The sequence below is a fragment of the Amblyomma maculatum genome, chromosome 1 (assembly GCF_055883805.1).
Source record: "Amblyomma maculatum isolate TAMU_Amacu chromosome 1, ASM5588380v1, whole genome shotgun sequence".
Classification (NCBI taxonomy): Eukaryota; Metazoa; Arthropoda; class Arachnida; order Ixodida; family Ixodidae; genus Amblyomma; species Amblyomma maculatum.
Genome location: NC_139344.1, coordinates 165305220 through 165321976, shown reverse-complemented (window position 1 = coordinate 165321976; position 16757 = coordinate 165305220). Strand labels below are relative to the sequence as shown.

At 46.0% G+C, this 16757-nt stretch overlaps 1 protein-coding gene across 9 annotated transcripts in view; it reads left to right on the top strand.

The window, feature by feature from the left end:
- The window catches only part of Baldspot (elongation of very long chain fatty acids protein baldspot), a 171936-nt gene that overhangs the window by 77991 nt on the left and 77188 nt on the right, over positions 1-16757 (top strand). For 5 of the 9 annotated variants that reach the window (XM_084589509.1, XM_084589507.1, XM_084589511.1 and 2 more), the window contains exon 2: positions 12558-12653. The exons of the other annotated variants lie outside the window; for them this stretch is intronic. The gene's annotated coding sequence lies outside the window, so the exon portion shown is untranslated. The remainder of the gene's footprint in view (positions 1-12557; positions 12654-16757) is intronic. 9 annotated transcript variants of the gene reach the window in all.

Genomic DNA, 16757 nt, shown 5'->3' with positions numbered 1-16757 from the left:
AAATACCTCCCTGGCAGCCAGAAAGAATACAGTCCACACTTATATGCGTGAATGGCATACTAGTATACCAGGCACGTATCACCATGCAAATCACATGCGAGTGAATACAACATAATCAGTGAGCAGTCAATATTCGCAATCAAGGTAACGTCTTTCGTTTTCTGACAACGCGACAGATGAAGCACTGATACATTCTTCCGAGAGCCTTCCTATTAAGTGAGCTTCTATAATCTCCCTTGCTAACGAGTCACGGAAAAAGACGGTACCTTGATTGCGAATATTGACTGCTCACTGATTATGTTGTATTCACTCGCATGTGATTTGCATGGTGATACGTGCCTGGTATACTAGTATGCCATTCACGCATGTAAGTGTGGACTGTATTCTTTCTGGCCGCCAGGGAGGTATTTATACCTGTTGGTATCCAATAAAACTTTAGTTGTGAGTCAGCGCTGTGTGGTGCCCCTCCTTCATCTCTGTCCTGTCGTTCGCGCTGTAGTTATGGATCATCAAAAACACCAACTCGCTCAACAAATGCTTTTGTCGCCACGGTAAGTGTAACGTAGCTCAGCCAGCTGCAGCATCCGGTGCTGCAAGCTTTGCGAACTTGTGCACTTTCATGACACAGCTAGCCGAGGCCGCTCATCTTTCGACATTGCGCTGAGCAACACGTCTCCCAAACGATGCTGCAGAGACGGGCCGTGGCAACTACCGAGGAACGGGGCTGGCTGCAGTACGCATTTGCTGCGCCGTTGGGCGCAATCGAAGACGTCGGGCGACACAGTAGACACTGCTTATTTTGTGCCGCTCCTGGAACGTGATATAGTGGGTTAATGGTAAACATTGCTGACACAAGCACAACATTGCTGAGCAGGCACAAAAGAGAAGGCTGGCGAGGTGTCGCATTACCTTTATTGGACTCCGGAAGCTGACAAACTATGTCAGCTGCGAACAAGTATTGTGGGGCAGCGTTGTTTGTCAATTGACAGCCAATGACGGGACAGCATCATGTAGTATCGAATGTCATTTTTATCTAAAACAAAGCTTAATAAGTCACAAATATTCGTAAAAGCAAAGTACTGTCGTGACGCTGGGGCTAAGTCGACCCGGCCTTCACTTGGTAGCGTGCAGAGACTCCGGGTTGAAGAAGGATTGAATCTTCGAAGTTGGTGAAATATGTACAAGCAGGTTTAATGGCACTTTGAGAAAACTTATTTACAAGATTATTTACAAGAAAAAGAAGGGTACATCAGCAAAATGGCAAGCGTTAAGAGTTCATAGCGAGAAGCGACTGGATGAGCCGTTTACCCAGGGCTCAGAGCGACATTTCGTGCTCTGCAGCGTCCTTAAAACCCCCTATGTCCAGCCCCTCTATGAAGATGCTGACCAACCAAATCCAGGGCACGCCCCTCAGATATTGGCATCCAATCGAACACATCACTGCACTGATGGTCTGAGGCACTGACTGGTCCGGCATTGTTTCGTTGGGCCTGGTCACTTGTTGGCGGGAAAAGCTTGGGAACGGCGAGGAGGTACATTTCTATTCTTCAGCCAAGAATCGATAGGCTGGTTCCGGCAAGTGGATTTACTTCTCAGAAACCCAAGTGCACGTGCGCGCCGCATACGGCTGCCAGCATTGTCCCTTTCCAACAATTGCAAATCTTTCCTGCATTCCCAGGAAATCCTCTAATGGCCGTAATCACCTTGCTCCTTTCTTGTCCTGTACGTCAATTCGGACGTGTCACTCTGTCGTCTCCTTTGGACAGTAGGCATTCCTCACTTGACCATAGCGCTTCTCGACGGGAAGGGTGAACAATTGAACGAAAGCACTTCCGGCTATTTCCCGCAGGGGGACATTTCTTTGTGTTTTTCTAGACGTTCTCTTGACAGGGTCAATTTGGCATTTGCAGGGTGTCCACAAAGCAAAACAGGCTTACACAAAAGGATTCCTGGAAACAGGCTCGCTTAGCGCCCTTGTACCAACAGCACATATCCACAGCACTTATCCATGCCCACAGGCGAACAATAGAGCGCGCAAGTGCGGATGATGCACGGTCGTAACAGTACACGTGCCGTTGGCTCTCGCAGATTTCTGCAGCTGCGTCTAGTGAAGTGCATTTCGCCGTCAGTGGACAGGTGCTGTTGAAATATGAGGAAAGCGGTCCAGCGAACTTAGCAGAGGTACCGAGTCTGATAATTAAAGGAGCCTCGAAAGAGACGAGGAGGAAAGGCTAGATGCAGAAAGGAGCGCGTAATCTTTCGCCTCAGATTCTCTGAATTGGAACTGCATCCATTGTGCGCGGAAAATTCACAATCGCAAACCCTCAACGGCATTCGCCTCGCACTCTCGAAGCTGCAAGCTCTCTCTCTCTCTCTCTCTCGCACGCGCGCACGCAAGCACGCACGCGCGCGCACACACACACACACACACACACACACACACACACACACACACACACACACACACACACACACACACACACACACACACACACACACACAAATATATATATAATATAATATAAAGGGCGTCACTGTTACAAGAGAAAAGTTATAAGGCTTTTTTTTTTTTTTTTTTGTCGCACACAGCTGCAGTCAGGTGGGGAATATTTGTTATTTAATCCCTTGTCTGAAATATCGCACCTTGTCGAATTGGTAAACACTTGCTAATGAAGTGTCTCAAATACAGGAAGACTGATAACACCATGTTAAACGTCTACTAAACGCTGTAATCGCTATGCATATGTAATTTAGTAATACAATTATGAACCCGAAGATGTTGAGAAAAGTGGTAACACTTTCCTTAAGTATGGAGTTCCTAAAGGCTGGGTTGCACCGCGTCGGAGTCTCATCAGCTGTGCTCTTCGAGACGGGCGTTGTCTTGTATCCGTTTACTTGCAAAGAAGAAGAAAAAAAAAAAGCATTCAGCTAACGGCAGATTGGCGGCACATAATAGCTATAGAGCTTGTTCGCCGCATCTTGTGGTGGCATGCGGTATCTTGAACGCTTTGTGTAGCTTGAGTTCAAGGGTGGTTTAAAACATTTTGTTCGTTCATATCTCCGCACGACGATCGTTTCATGGAGCAGCTATCAGGGAAAAGCAGGCTAGCGACTCTAACGGCGCAACGTGTTTGTAAGATGGAAGAAACAGCCACATTAAACAAGTTTTTCTTTCGTGTTTGCACACACACGTATAAAGGATATCTCTTAGGACTCAGTAGTTTGTTTTGTTGCCGCTTATGGCGAGGCTTTGCAGCTGCATTGGTGACGCAAATAATTCCCGCGTGTGAAGGGTCAACGAAAACGCGTCAGTAAAATAACACGCTCTCACACATAGCAGCTCTGACGTGTATAGTTGTCGTAGGGAAGCAACGGTTTACCGTATCAAAAAGCAAGTGGCTTTGAAAACATTCGACGCGTTGTAAAGACGCTATACTTGGGCGAAATTCGATCCTTCGCCCGGGTAGGGAGGTGTATATCGGTGTGGTTGGCGTCACGTAACCTTGCGGCCCTGCTAAAAAATAGCGCATCGCTGCCAAAGCCGATCACGTTATAAATACAAAGCAAGGTAAAGGATAACGCCACTCACACGGGGAAATACGGAGGCCTAATTGTACGCAGAAGGCAGCGATTGTTATCAGTGCACGTGTTAGCAGATCGAACAAAAATTTACAGAGTAGCATATCGGTGATTTTCACAACCTATAGAGTGGGCCTTCAGTTGACGGAGGGGTGCAAAGGAACAACGAAGAAGGATGGGAAGGGGTTGCTGTGCCAACACGCCAAAAATTTATTCGTAAGACTTAAATAAGGAGCAGCCTATATATGGAGAGGGGAAATGTTCCAAGACAGAATTAGGAAGCACGAAAGGGAAGGCAAACTTTAGTAAATGTCTTGTCCGCAAAAGGAAAGTGTAAGCCATATTTGGCGAAATAAGGAAATTAAGGAGGTCACCGAACAAATATAAGGGTCGTCTCCGAGCGAAAGACAGGGAGGCAAAGAAGACGTAACTTTATCAAGACAAAGCAGGAAAAAATGGTCATCTTAACGACAAAAGAAACTGGAAGCACAGATCTTCGTACAAAGTGAAATAAAGCAGCCCGCTGATCGATGGATGGCTGAAATCTGGATAATAAAATCTTATTATCATATAAGGTATCTGGGTAAAAAGAACAAAAATAAAGAGCAGGGACTGATCCAAGATGGCGGGGAAAACTGCTTAGAACGGACGACACTGTGAAGTCAATAAATTAATTAGAGCTGGGTCATTTAGGAAAGTCGTGCATAACGTGATCTCCCTGAATAGAAAAGCAGCACAGGAAAGCATAAAGGTAAGGAGACTAACAGGAAGAAAAAAAAAATGAAAACGGAGTAAGATATTCATAAATACGCAACAGAAGGTATTGGCGAAATTACAGTAGAGCTAATTAATTAAATTGGTCCAAACTGTGCAGTCATATCAAATAATCCAATTCTGGGGCGCTGGCTACGCAGTGATTTTATCTATCAATGGAAGGGCGATATGACCTTCAAAATCATCCAGAGCAGTTAAGAATAACTTCGGTTACATACAGATCGGCTATACGGGCAGTTAAATTCAAAGCGCAGACTTGGATAGAGAGTAATAAGATGCTGGAAGAACATCGGAGCGGGTTGCCGAGATGATAGCTCGATAGCTATGATCCCCGCTGATAGCTCCTGCTCAAATTATTGAATTTTAACCTAGCTTCTTCTTTTAGGCATAGTTCCAAGACGATTAAGAAAGGAGTCGTAAAGGCGTTGTGCAGCGTCGTAGTTGAGCAAGGTGTCCCGTTTTTCTTGATCCGAGAATTTAGCGAATACTTTGTGCTCTCTCTGCCTTGAAGATTTGAAGTCATAAAGCTTATGTGCCGTTTATCCATCTTCTACAGCTTTTCGAGCGGGAACGAACTATACGTTCAGTTTTCTGAACGCTTGTTTTTTGAGGCCTCTAAAACACACCATGTTTTTTAGCTTTGTTGAGTATTCGTGTAAAAAGAAGCAATTAAGGTGGTTTCGACATGCTTGTTGCTTGTGGAAATGGACAATGTGTAGAAGTTTTTTTTTTTTTTCCCTTTCTGGTTCGTAAGCTGTCGTTTGCGAGAACCGGTACGGATGAAGTGGTAACTGCTCCAGGAACGTTTGCACAGAATTACTTGCGGCTCACGTGGTCGTGGACCCAACTGCGTTTTTAAACACAAACGCTGGGGAGCGATCGCTCACACAGGTCGACTCCCTCAGATAGTCAGGTGCTCACAGAACGATGTAAAAACCAGGTAGACCTGAGGGAGAGACGAGATTGCTGTATAGCAAGCACATACGAACTGGCAGCATCTTCGAGGTTTGCAATTGTATTTCCTCAAAATATCGATCGTAAGACGCACACTAAGGAATTGGGGGACAATGAAAGTACTTCCAAGTGAAAGGCGGAGCTAGCGGTAGGCTGAACGGGCCGCTCAACGTTCCCTCTGTTGTAGCTTTTTTTTTTAGTCCTGTCGAATGGTACCGACGTTCCGCGTGCAAATGTTTAACCCGACATGCTTTCTGTGGTATTTTTTTTTTTTATTTCGCAGTCAGGAATAAGTTCACGCCTATGGAGCGCTCCGTCTTAAAGGGACACTAAAGAGAAAACTGAAGTGGGCTTGCATCGATAGAATGCCAATTCCCGATTACAAAAAATCCACTCTTACTGAAAACAGAGCTGTTATAAGGTAGTAAAGAGGAAAAACAGAAATACAGGTATCGCCGCCACAGCCGAAACGCGCAACTACAAATCACGTGACGCGCTAGGGATCACGGAGGCTGTCAAATGCGAACTACGTTGCCCGTTTGAATGCGGTCGTAGGTTTTGTCTCGAATGTAATAACACGCTTTTATCATACGCAAACGACGGTGAAAAGACAACGTAAACGTTGCAAGGCAAATATATATACTTGGAGGCGCCACAGGCGGCCACTTCAGTTTTGGTTATGTCTCGGCTCAGGCATTTCGTGCGCACTCGGATAGTTTGTTCGGACCTGCAGCGCCTGAATTACGAGCTTGGAGCAGCAGTGATGGTTCCCATTTGAGCATTCGGAGGCACGAGCGAGCGAAATCCGCTGCCGCCGACACGCTCCCTTCGTTCACACTTCTGCGCCAACATATCGCCGCCGTCGCCGCTTCTTCTGCGACCTGACCGCTCGACTGCGACCTGACCGCTCGACTGCAGCTACGTACGCCACGAAAAGCATACATATGCTAAGTACCGAAGGAAAAACGCATTATCATTCAATTGTTCACTAAATCATGGCACATCTGACCAACATACTGCGTCAACAAGACCTTCAACGTGCTATTTGCAGGCGTCGTAAACAAAAGGGGCATACTTGCCGCTCATGCCAAGGAGAGAGTCGATATATTGCGCTCGTCGCCCGTCGAAAAAAGGGCCTTGGGTAAAAAGTAAAAACTAAAAATAAAATTGCAAAAGATAAAAAAAAAATCGATTGGTAGAAAAAAGAATCGCCAGTAGCTGTAAGATTCGAACTCGCCACTGCTTGTTTCGCAACGCTCGGCTAACGCCTAACCGCTCGGCTACGTCGCTTTTTTTTTCTTTATTGCATGAATTGGTACAAATACATCAGTAAAAGATCGTGGTTGCCATGCCGCTTGGCTGACAACCGCGTCTAATGGACTTTCATTACCACAAGTTCGCCCATCAGACTCAAGACCTCCTCCGCAGCAGCGTCTTGCTGCTTCAAAATTTCTTTTAGTTTATACACTTGTTCAACAAAATAATCACATACAGATCGTGCATCGGCATCACAGTGTCTATAAGCCATCCTACTCCTCCAAATACTGTGAAGGCCCAATAGCATGATGAGGTCATACTGAAAATCACCATTAATAGTTGTCAAGTACCGAATTCCACGTGGCGTCAATGGCAGGTCTTTTTTAAGTGTCCTTTGTAACACATCCCAGTAAAACACCGCATCCCAACAATCCAGGAACACGTGCTCAACTGTTTCAGGTTTCCTACATAGTAGACAGTTTGAGCCCCAAGGTACAAAAAGGCCCTTTTCTTCCATCCATGTTTTGACTGGGAGGGTTCCTGTATGCAATTTAAAAAAGAATGTTTTTACGCCCGGTGCAACAGTCATGTTTTTAACTCGTTTGAGCACATCTTTCCCTGGGCCTTCACAGTATAAGGTTCTGTACAATGGAGCTGGGAACAATTGTGAAATAAGATCCTTGTACAGTCGCTTAGGTGGTACCGTCGTTAAATACTCTAGAGAGTACCTCACGCGCAAAAACTTGAACGACCACACCACTTCTCGCAGGAAGCGTGACACAATGTATCTCCGAGCAGAGCATGATGAGACTATAAACTCTGGAATTGCACTGGATAGCATGATTTGCATAAAGGTTCTCAGGAATGCATCTTTTTGGTCACGTAGGAAACAAAACCTTAAAACCATCTGCCGCACGTATAGATGCATTAGAGACAACCCTCCGTCTTTAACTCGCCGAAAGAGATTATCTCTGCTAATTCGTTCCCAGTTGGACGACCAAATGAAGACCGCAAATACACGATGGAACCTTTGTATATTGCTTCGAGCACAATACAATACTTGAAGTAAATACATTATTCTTGCCACCAAAAAGGCATTGCATACAGTCGCACGGGCGAAAATAGAGAGGTTACGTCCTATCCATCCTTTCGTCCTTTCCCGTATTTCTTCCGCTTTTTCATTCCAGTAATTCGTATTTTCCCCGTATTTGTCCAATGGGACTCCCAAATAAACTCCGGGCTTTGTAGCCCATCTTACTCCACAGAAAATTTCCGGTTCCTCTTCCCATTCCCCGTGCCAGACTCCGAGACTTTTCTTTAAATTAACAGCACTACCAGTGTGCCTGCAATACCTTTGTGTTACTTTCAAAGCTTCCGAAACGCTTTCGCGATCTTCACAAAAAAGCGCCACATCATCAGCGTATGCCAATATTTTCACTTCACATACTCCCAGCTTAAAACCATGGATGTATTCGTTAGCAATTACCATTCTACACAATAGTTCCAAATATATAGCAAAGAGGAGAGGAGGCAGTGGACATCCCTGCCGCACAGATGCTCTTACATCAATTCTTTCAGATAACACTTTGTTAATCATAAGGCGTGTAGAACAACGTGCATAAGCCATTTTAACTCCTTTCAATACAACGGCACCAACACCAATATGTTCCAACAAACAGTACTATATTTCATGAGACACACGATCAAATGCTTTTTCGAAATCAACTTGAACCATGGCCACTCTCCTGTTTAGAGCATCGCAGCACTCGAACACACTACGCGCTACATGAATATTATTAAATATGCTTCTGGTCTTTATTCCACATGTTTGATGAGGCCCAACAATATCTTTTATAATGTATTGCAATCTCTTAGCTAACACCTTCATCAGAATTTCTCAGGATTTCGTCAGAATTTTTCAAGATTTCTGCCTCGGCTACGTCGCGCCACAGAAATCCTGAAAATATTTTGGTCTTTATGTCATGGCCCCATTTACAATAAAATGTTTCTGCTGCCGGTCTAAAAATTACAACTTCTTGACCATCGGCGCATGCTGCCTGCTCTCACGACTTGCAACTAATGTTCTGGACGCCTATGCGCACTATATTGTGCACTGGATCCATTTTAACATGTGAAATTTCACAGCGCTGGCAAATTTAGTGGCGCCGGCACTTCGGTCATGCTTTGCTGCCGTGGACGTAATTTTCGCTCAACACGGAGCTGTAGCACAAACCTTGAAGGAAAAAAGTGCGACGAAGCTTCAAAACTGACAAGCGCAGCAGCGAGGACACTATTTTGCTGGTAACTAAATCTTATTTGTATGTAAACATGTCGGGAAGCGTTGCGATGACCGAGGGCTTGGTTTGTTTATGCACAGTGCAAGAAGGAGCGCAAAAGCTTGAGAAACATGTAAAGTATTGTGCATTACAAGCGTTCTATGTTTGTTTGTTTTTTTCTTCCTTTATGGGCCCATCGCTCGGTAAATTACTCTCTTCATCGTTTTATTTATTTCGGCTGTGGCCGTCATTGCGAGTACGTTGTTGCCACATGTTGGCCCTTGGGAATGCGACGCCGCGGGCCGCGCCGGCTCGCTAGCTATCACGGAGTCTCCGCTTACGTCATAGTGTGCGTCACTCTACTCCGACTACGTAGTCGGAGGGCACAGTTTGAATTCGACCGGCGGGAACAAGAAAAAACCTCAACTTCTTATCGCAATATCTCAGCAATTATTCGATTTTTTGCTGCCGGATATGCGGCGACAGTGTCACCAAATGTAGTTTATTAGATATTCATACCATCTTTGGATGTCTTTAGTGTCCCTTTAATTTTACCGTTCTTCCTTGACCCTGCGAACGATTCCCGGGTGCTGGCCGCTCACGGAAGCGCGGCGGCGGCGACATCGCGATTCCCCCTTCTAGGAACCAGAGAACGCTCCCGCCGTTCGCTCATTTTGGACGTTGTCACGTGGCGATTCGCGTACAACGGCGAACGTGGGATTTCTCCCAGGACGCGCCGCTGGTGCCTTTCCTTTTCGCCCGCCAAGGTCGCGCTCTCCAGTGACTGCTGCTCTCAGGAAGAAGAGTGGAACAGGCCAGCAGGAAGGACGGACGGCCTTGGATGCGCTCCGCTGGTATACGCGCTGCTTTTTCGCATCGGCGACGTTACGCCGTGACGCTGGCGGGAACTTCCGCTCTCGCGCAATGACGCCGCTCCCACCTCGGCGCGCACCAATCATCGACGGCAGGCGACTTCAATTTGGCCGAACCTATGCACCCCCCCCCCCCCTTTCGCTTTCGTTCTGCGCGATGATGGCCTGAGCTGTATTCGGCTCAGCAGCACCCAATGGCAGCTTCGTACACTACAACGTCATTCTGACGGCCTTACGCAATATCAGACTGTAATAGGTAGCACTGCCTCAAGACACCTTATCTGCGGTGTCAGCGAATGTTCGTGCTGCTTGCCCCGTAAAGCTAAGCGAGGATCTTGTAGCGTATTCTTATGAAGAGGACGCGAGCGGTCGCAATATAGAGACTGTTTTCTTTCTTTTTATTTAGCGCACGGCACGCTTGCATATGTGTGCCCTTGCGAAAATGTATGCAGACCGCGTGTGTTCTCAAGAAATTCGAAGGCGCGCCTGGTCCCCTTTTGCCGGCAATGCGTTCCTCGCCACCTTGCTTCCTTCCGATTACAGACGCCTCTGTCTACGCGTCGCAGACCCTGCACCTCGCGGTCACAACCCGCATGCTTTCTCCTCCTGACCAGAACAGTGACATTGGCCTGGAGATGTCCATTGTTACTTTCGCCCCGTCTGGAACACGACAAGGCCTGCCTTGAAGAGGAAAACCAAGGCTCGAGATACATACATCAATGGGACATTAATTGGACTGACGGTTATGGTGTATTGAATCTTTATTCGGACGCCGCAGTTACAAGTCTCGTGTCCGTCTAATCGGCGTGCGCAGAGCGCCTTCCAATGGCGACTGCAGTATGTGCGACTAGAGGAGTAAAATGCGACGCTGTTTAATTCCGTTTCCGTGATTGCATGCTTTCTCAAAATGGAGTACGGTGCCTGCGAAAACCTTTGTTAGGATCGGAGCCTCCAGCGCCTAATTCAGTTTGCCGGCCGCCCCGGTTCCCCGTCCTTCCCTTGCTTGCTGATTTAGTCCCCCTCTGTTGTGTGCGTCCGGCGGGACACCCCGCGGTGAAAGAATGGCCATCGCCGGAGCGCTGAGTCTTTTGTGTCGAGGTGTGCGACTCGGACGAAGACAAGCGAGCCCTTCTATTTCTGAGAACTGTTTTATGGCCCTCGAAGATACGGCGCGCGGATGTCCCAGAAATGGAGACGGGATGGGGACCGCTACTACCGCTACTGCTCCTTGGATCGCACGCGTGGCTCCTGCTGCGCGATGCTTTTGTTCGTTGAGTGCTTTTTCGTGTCTGTTCGGGGGGCTGAAGCGATGTATTGAAACGCTCGACGGTTTCGAGTAAACGCGTGGGGCGGAAAAAATAAAATCTTCGTTAGCCCCGACACGCCATTGGCCCATTTAGGTTGATCTTAAATGATCGGATTGGCCATCAGAAGCTTGACGGTGATCGAAATGTAGGAGGTTCCCCCAAAACCTGGGAAAACTGATTTAAGGGGACGTTTTGGCGCGAAATGGGGGGAGCGCGCCGGGTCTCGGCCGCCCCTGGACTGTCATCGTTTTAACTGCCTTTCTTCATCTTCCCTGTGCGTCTTTGGCCCTGTCTTGAATTAACGGCCTTTATATTCAAGAGTTCAACTTGCAACGTGTCGCCGGACGAGCGGACGAAGGAGCTTGGCGCTCTTCTTTCGACCGACGCCCTATACGATCATCAACGTCATCGTGATCACTTGGACGGGCATCACCCCGTTCGCAATTTAACTAGGCCAGAATACACGAATGAAGATGAAACCAGTTTAACCGCCTAAATGAGAAGCGAGAATATGCAGGGGACGCAGTGGTATCCAGCAGAGAAGAGCGGCCGAAACGGCTAGCAGGGGCCGACAATAAAGGGAATAAAAAAAAAAAAAAAAGAAAAAAAAAACAGAAAAAACACACACACAAAAAAATACTCCCAACGCTCTGTCAGGAGGTTCGATCATATTTCTACCCCTCCAGCACCTGTCTTACGATGGGGAGATGCGGTGTTCGGTCTTTAGTGTCGCCAGTGGGTATCCACCGGTGATATACAATGGACACAACTTTCCCCTGGCCTGGTACTCGGCTAAATGGGCCTTGCAAAGCTTGTGCTGATAGCACGCGAGGCCACGTGCTCCCGTGCTCGCGCGAGCCGAGATCGCAACTCTGCTCATGCATTAAATTTTTTGCTGCATCGCTAGGCCACGGAGAAAATGGGGCATTCCGCGGCTGCTGTTCTCCATGATCTTTCTTTTTCTTGTCGCTTTATACGTATGCAAACTCTCCAGACACCTTCGTGGAAACCGACTGCGTACAACTGAAAGCACGGAACATTTACACCGCATTGCGCTATGTGCGGCAAGTTCTGCAGCTAACGGGCTCATACTGCTTGCCGTGGTGGGGATTTTTCTGCATGGTCGAATCGCAGAGGACGAGGATACAAACGCGAACTAACGAAAGCCACGCAATGGAGGGCAAGGCACCGGGAAACGGTCGCTTCGCACACGCACTGCGTGACTGATGGTGCTCGTCGGCGGCGCGAATGATGGAAAACGCTGCCGAGATCACGGGCGTCTGATCAAGCACTGGCTTGGCCTTGGTGGCTGCTGCCGCTGGTGTGCTGCTGCGCGGACCCGCGTGTGTCGCCGTCAGCGCGATGGATCGCGTGCACTTCACTGCGTGCCTCGCGGATAGCAGTCGTCCAACATTTAGATGGAGGGGGGGTAGAGGAGGCAGGAAGAGCAAGCTGTCTTCTATGTATACGCTTTCAGATTCTGAAAAACTGTGCAGCTTGTTTTACAACTTTCTGACCGTACCTTGTCTTCATCGCAGCGCTCATGACGGCTGGGGAGCTTTGACGTTGCCACGTGTCCCTCCCAGCTTCGGCAACAACCCAGCGGTGCAACAAAAGGTGCATCGGATTATCAGGTTAGCACTTGACACAATAAATATATGTGAATAGCAAGATTTCCTTATGTCAGAACTGCTAAAAAGGAGAAATGCAAAAATCGAGCTGTTTACGCGGGAACAAAAAATAAGAAACGTCTTTCTTCTTTCTGCGGACCAAAGAGGAGATGGCTATATGAGGTGATTGGTCACGTGACCGTATGGGGCACTTTCTGTAAAGCACCGAGCACGCTTACTTCTATTAATAGTGAACCTTTCATGCCTCAGTACACCTAGCTAGTGCAAAAAAAAAAAAAAGAGAGAGAAAAGAAGCACATCATTTTTCGTAAACGGAAGATCTGTCGTGAACTCCAACAGCGCCATCCGCTTTCTCTCATATTATGCCTATTCTTGTTTCTAAGTGACATGCATTTCCTTTCAAGTGCGGGTGCACGACAGTGAGAAAAAACAGCCTTTTGGACTACATTTGTTGGCACGCCATCTGCGACACTTTCTTTGGAAGTAACATTTCCATCCCAGCACGGCGTTTCTTGTTTGTTTGTTTTTTTTTTTTTTTTTTCGCAATTTCTCGCAGCCTCGCCTGCTCTGTTATCTAAATAGATTTTTTTTAATGCTATTTTTCTGGATTGGCAACCAATACCGCATCGTGCTCACTTTTATCGGGAGGGAAGCGGAAATGAAGGAACAGTGGAGTTGTCTGGTCGTCTACTTTGTCCTGCGTCCGTTCTGTATTTTCTTCATTTTTGATTTGCATTAAAACGGTTTTGTTTCGGTGGTTTCTCTGTGGATTGCTATCATACATGCATTTTGTTTTGTTGCGTGCCGTCGAAGTTGTTATTTGCAGTTCACGCAAATTTCCTTGGCATTGGTTTGATTCGGATATGTCAGGTTCATGAGCCGTGATGAACGGATATTTAGCATCGCTGCATAACGTAAGGAAGGCAGGAAAATAGAAAGTTGCATTACATTTGATTTTGCCTTGAACCGACGAGCTTTTGCTTTGTTATATCCGTCAGGTAACGCTGTTAATACAGAAAATATGAAATAACGAAAATATATTTTGCGTATGGGTCGCACGGTATGTCTTTTAAGAGGCATGCGCGGCGCCGCGTTTCGGCGTCAGATCCATGTTATTTCGTTTACTTCCGATGCCACTGCATCCTTGCTGCGACTAGCCGGGTCTTCCGTCGCTCCGCACCCTCTTCCCTATTATACAGCGGATTTTAGCCGTACGGACGTTTATTCGGACAACGTGATTTTTGTTTTCTTCGCCCGCGCGCTTTCCAGTTTACGCATTGGGTGTTTATTTTCCCTTCAATGGGTTGTTGCGGATTATTTTATTGAAGTTAGTTATCTGGAATTAGGGGCTTACAGTGCAAGCATTACAATGCTTGCTTTGTAAAATGCAACCGTTTCTTCGATGAGTTGCTGCGCCGACATGTTGCTTATAGTGTTCCAAGTTATGAGGCATTTAGCAGCTATGGGCAAGGTGGAGCGTCGCGCCGAGCTAGAAGCAACTAACGAGTGAGGGATGCACACCGGCATTGATCAATTCCGACGGATAGGGAAAAATCAGCGCATGTGTCCCTGGTGCTGGCGGCTCTGGAATTACAACAACAGCAATAATAATAATAATAATAATAATAATAATAATAATAATAATAATAATAATAATAATAATAATAATAATAATAATAATAATAATAATAATAATCAATCTTTATTTAATGTGCGCAGGAACAACCACGTGGTCTTCGTGCTGCGGCACAAATACAAAAAAAATGCACGCACAGGTTTTACACGCACAGATAGAATACAAAAGAAGAAATAAATAATACATGAATTGAAACTGAGACGAAAAATGTCACAGAAAGGAAGAAATGAATGAGTAGCATCACTTATATACACAGTGAGAGAATTGTAGAGCACATCACGAAAGAAAACAAAAAACGATAGAGAGGCAAAAACAACAACATATAACTGACATTTATTACAGTAATATAGAAATATACATAAAATAAACAACCATTCCAGGCGCAACAAGTGCGTGGTACTTAAAACACAGGCTAGAAATACAGAATAATACAATAAAGAAATAGAATTTAACACGGAACAGCAAGATTCGAATATAAAGTTTAAAGTTGAAATATAAGTAAGAAACGGATAAAAAGTAGTTCAAGATACAGACAGCATGAACAGGAGAAAAAGCAAAAAGTGAAGTAAATACAATATTAAGGCTAGAAAGTGGGAGTTATATGTGATAAAGTACTATATAGAATACAACGCTACGAACATCCAATATAAATGAACAGAGCGAGTTTTGGAAGATGTCAAGGTGAGGACAAAAAGAGTTAAATAAGCACTGCATTCTGTCCATAGGGGAATGGGAATGAAGAGACGGAGAAATTTGAAATGGTCTGAATTCCCTCATGCTCTTTCGCGGAACGCGCAGTAGGATGTACTCTAAGAGCTGAGGGCACATAATGTGGCCATGAAGGAGTTTGTACAGAAAATTGATATCAACTCTGATACGACGGCAATGAAGAGAAGGAAGATTCAGTTGGGCGCTCCTAGTGAAGCGAGAGGAGGAAGTTGCGCTAGAAAAGCGATAATGAAATATCCGTAAAAAAAATTTTTGTTCTCTGTCAACCTTGTCCAAGTTCGATTTGCAAGTGGCATTCCAAACAACCGACGCGTACTCCAAGAGCGGCAAGCATATGGACAGGTACAGTTTTAAGAGCGGAAGTGGAGTATGGAACTAGCTCTCTCGAAAGTCTGCAACGAATCCGAGTGTGCGCATATCCCGCTGAGCAATGCGTTTAGTATGAGAGGAGAAGCTGGGGGTGCGGTCAAAAAGTACACCAAGGTCATTAATTTCATCAACCCTATCTAGCAGCACAGAATTCACAGAATATTGGTAGAGAAAGCTATGTCTTTTACGAGCAAATGAGACAACCCTAGTTTTGGAAGAATTGAGGGTAAGTCGAGTCTTCGCACACCAATCAGAAAAAGCAGATATGTCCGATTGCAATAACAAGCAATCTTGAAAAGAATGTATTGCCTTGAATATTTTTATATCATCAGCATAAAGAAGAAACGAGGAGTTCTTTATCGCCGATGAAACATCATTAATAAAAACGAAGAGAAGCGGGCCTAGTACAGAACCTTGAGGAACTCCACTGGTTGCAGGGTAAACGAAAGAGGTCTGTCCATTGACACTGACAAAGCAGAAGCGATCAAGGAGATAGTTGCGTAGGAGGGCTACGAGTGAGACTTCGACGCCAGAGAGTACAAGCTTTTCAAGAAGTAGTGAGTGAGTAATTCAACGTCGAAAGCTTTGCTCATATCACAGTACACAGTGTCAACCTGACCCCTCTGAAGGACTGCTGCAGAGGCATACGTCATAAACGTGACTAGGTTGGTAGAAGTAGAGCGACCCGACATGAAGCCATGTTGATTCGGTACTATAATATGTTTGAGATGGAAGGAAAGTACGTTGTGCAAAGCTAATTTGAAAAGCTTAGAGGTTGCACATAGAAGAGAAATCGGACGATAATTGGAAACATCAGATTTGTTTCCAGACTTGAAGACAGGAAACACGCGTGCCATTTTCCACACGCGAGGAAAGGAAGCATTTTTTAAACAGTTATTAAATCTGGCAGTCAGTACTGGTACAAAGATATAACTAAAGGTTTTTATTATGGCGGCTGGAATGCCATCAGGTCAAGGAGACAAAGATGGTCTCAGACGCTTAAGACTCTCTGTTATCAACTCCTCGTCAAAGAGAACGGAATTAGATAGTGCACCGGATGGGAGGCAAACGGAATCACAATGTAGATGTTTGTAAACGGAGGAAAAATGTTGGGCAAAACTGTCGGCAACATCCCGAATTTCCGACCCCTGAGAGTCAACTAAACTGATACTCAAATCTGATTTAATGGAACGCTTGCGAACGTAACGCCAGAACTGACTAGGACGATTTGAGGCACTCCTATCTAAAGTCTCAAGATAGGAGTCGTAGTCCCGCTTGTACAAGCGTTTGCAAAGAGAACGCAAGCGGCGAAACTCATCTGCCCAATTGTGAAACCCAGGGCGTTTCGCTTTACGATGGGCCCGTTCCTTGAG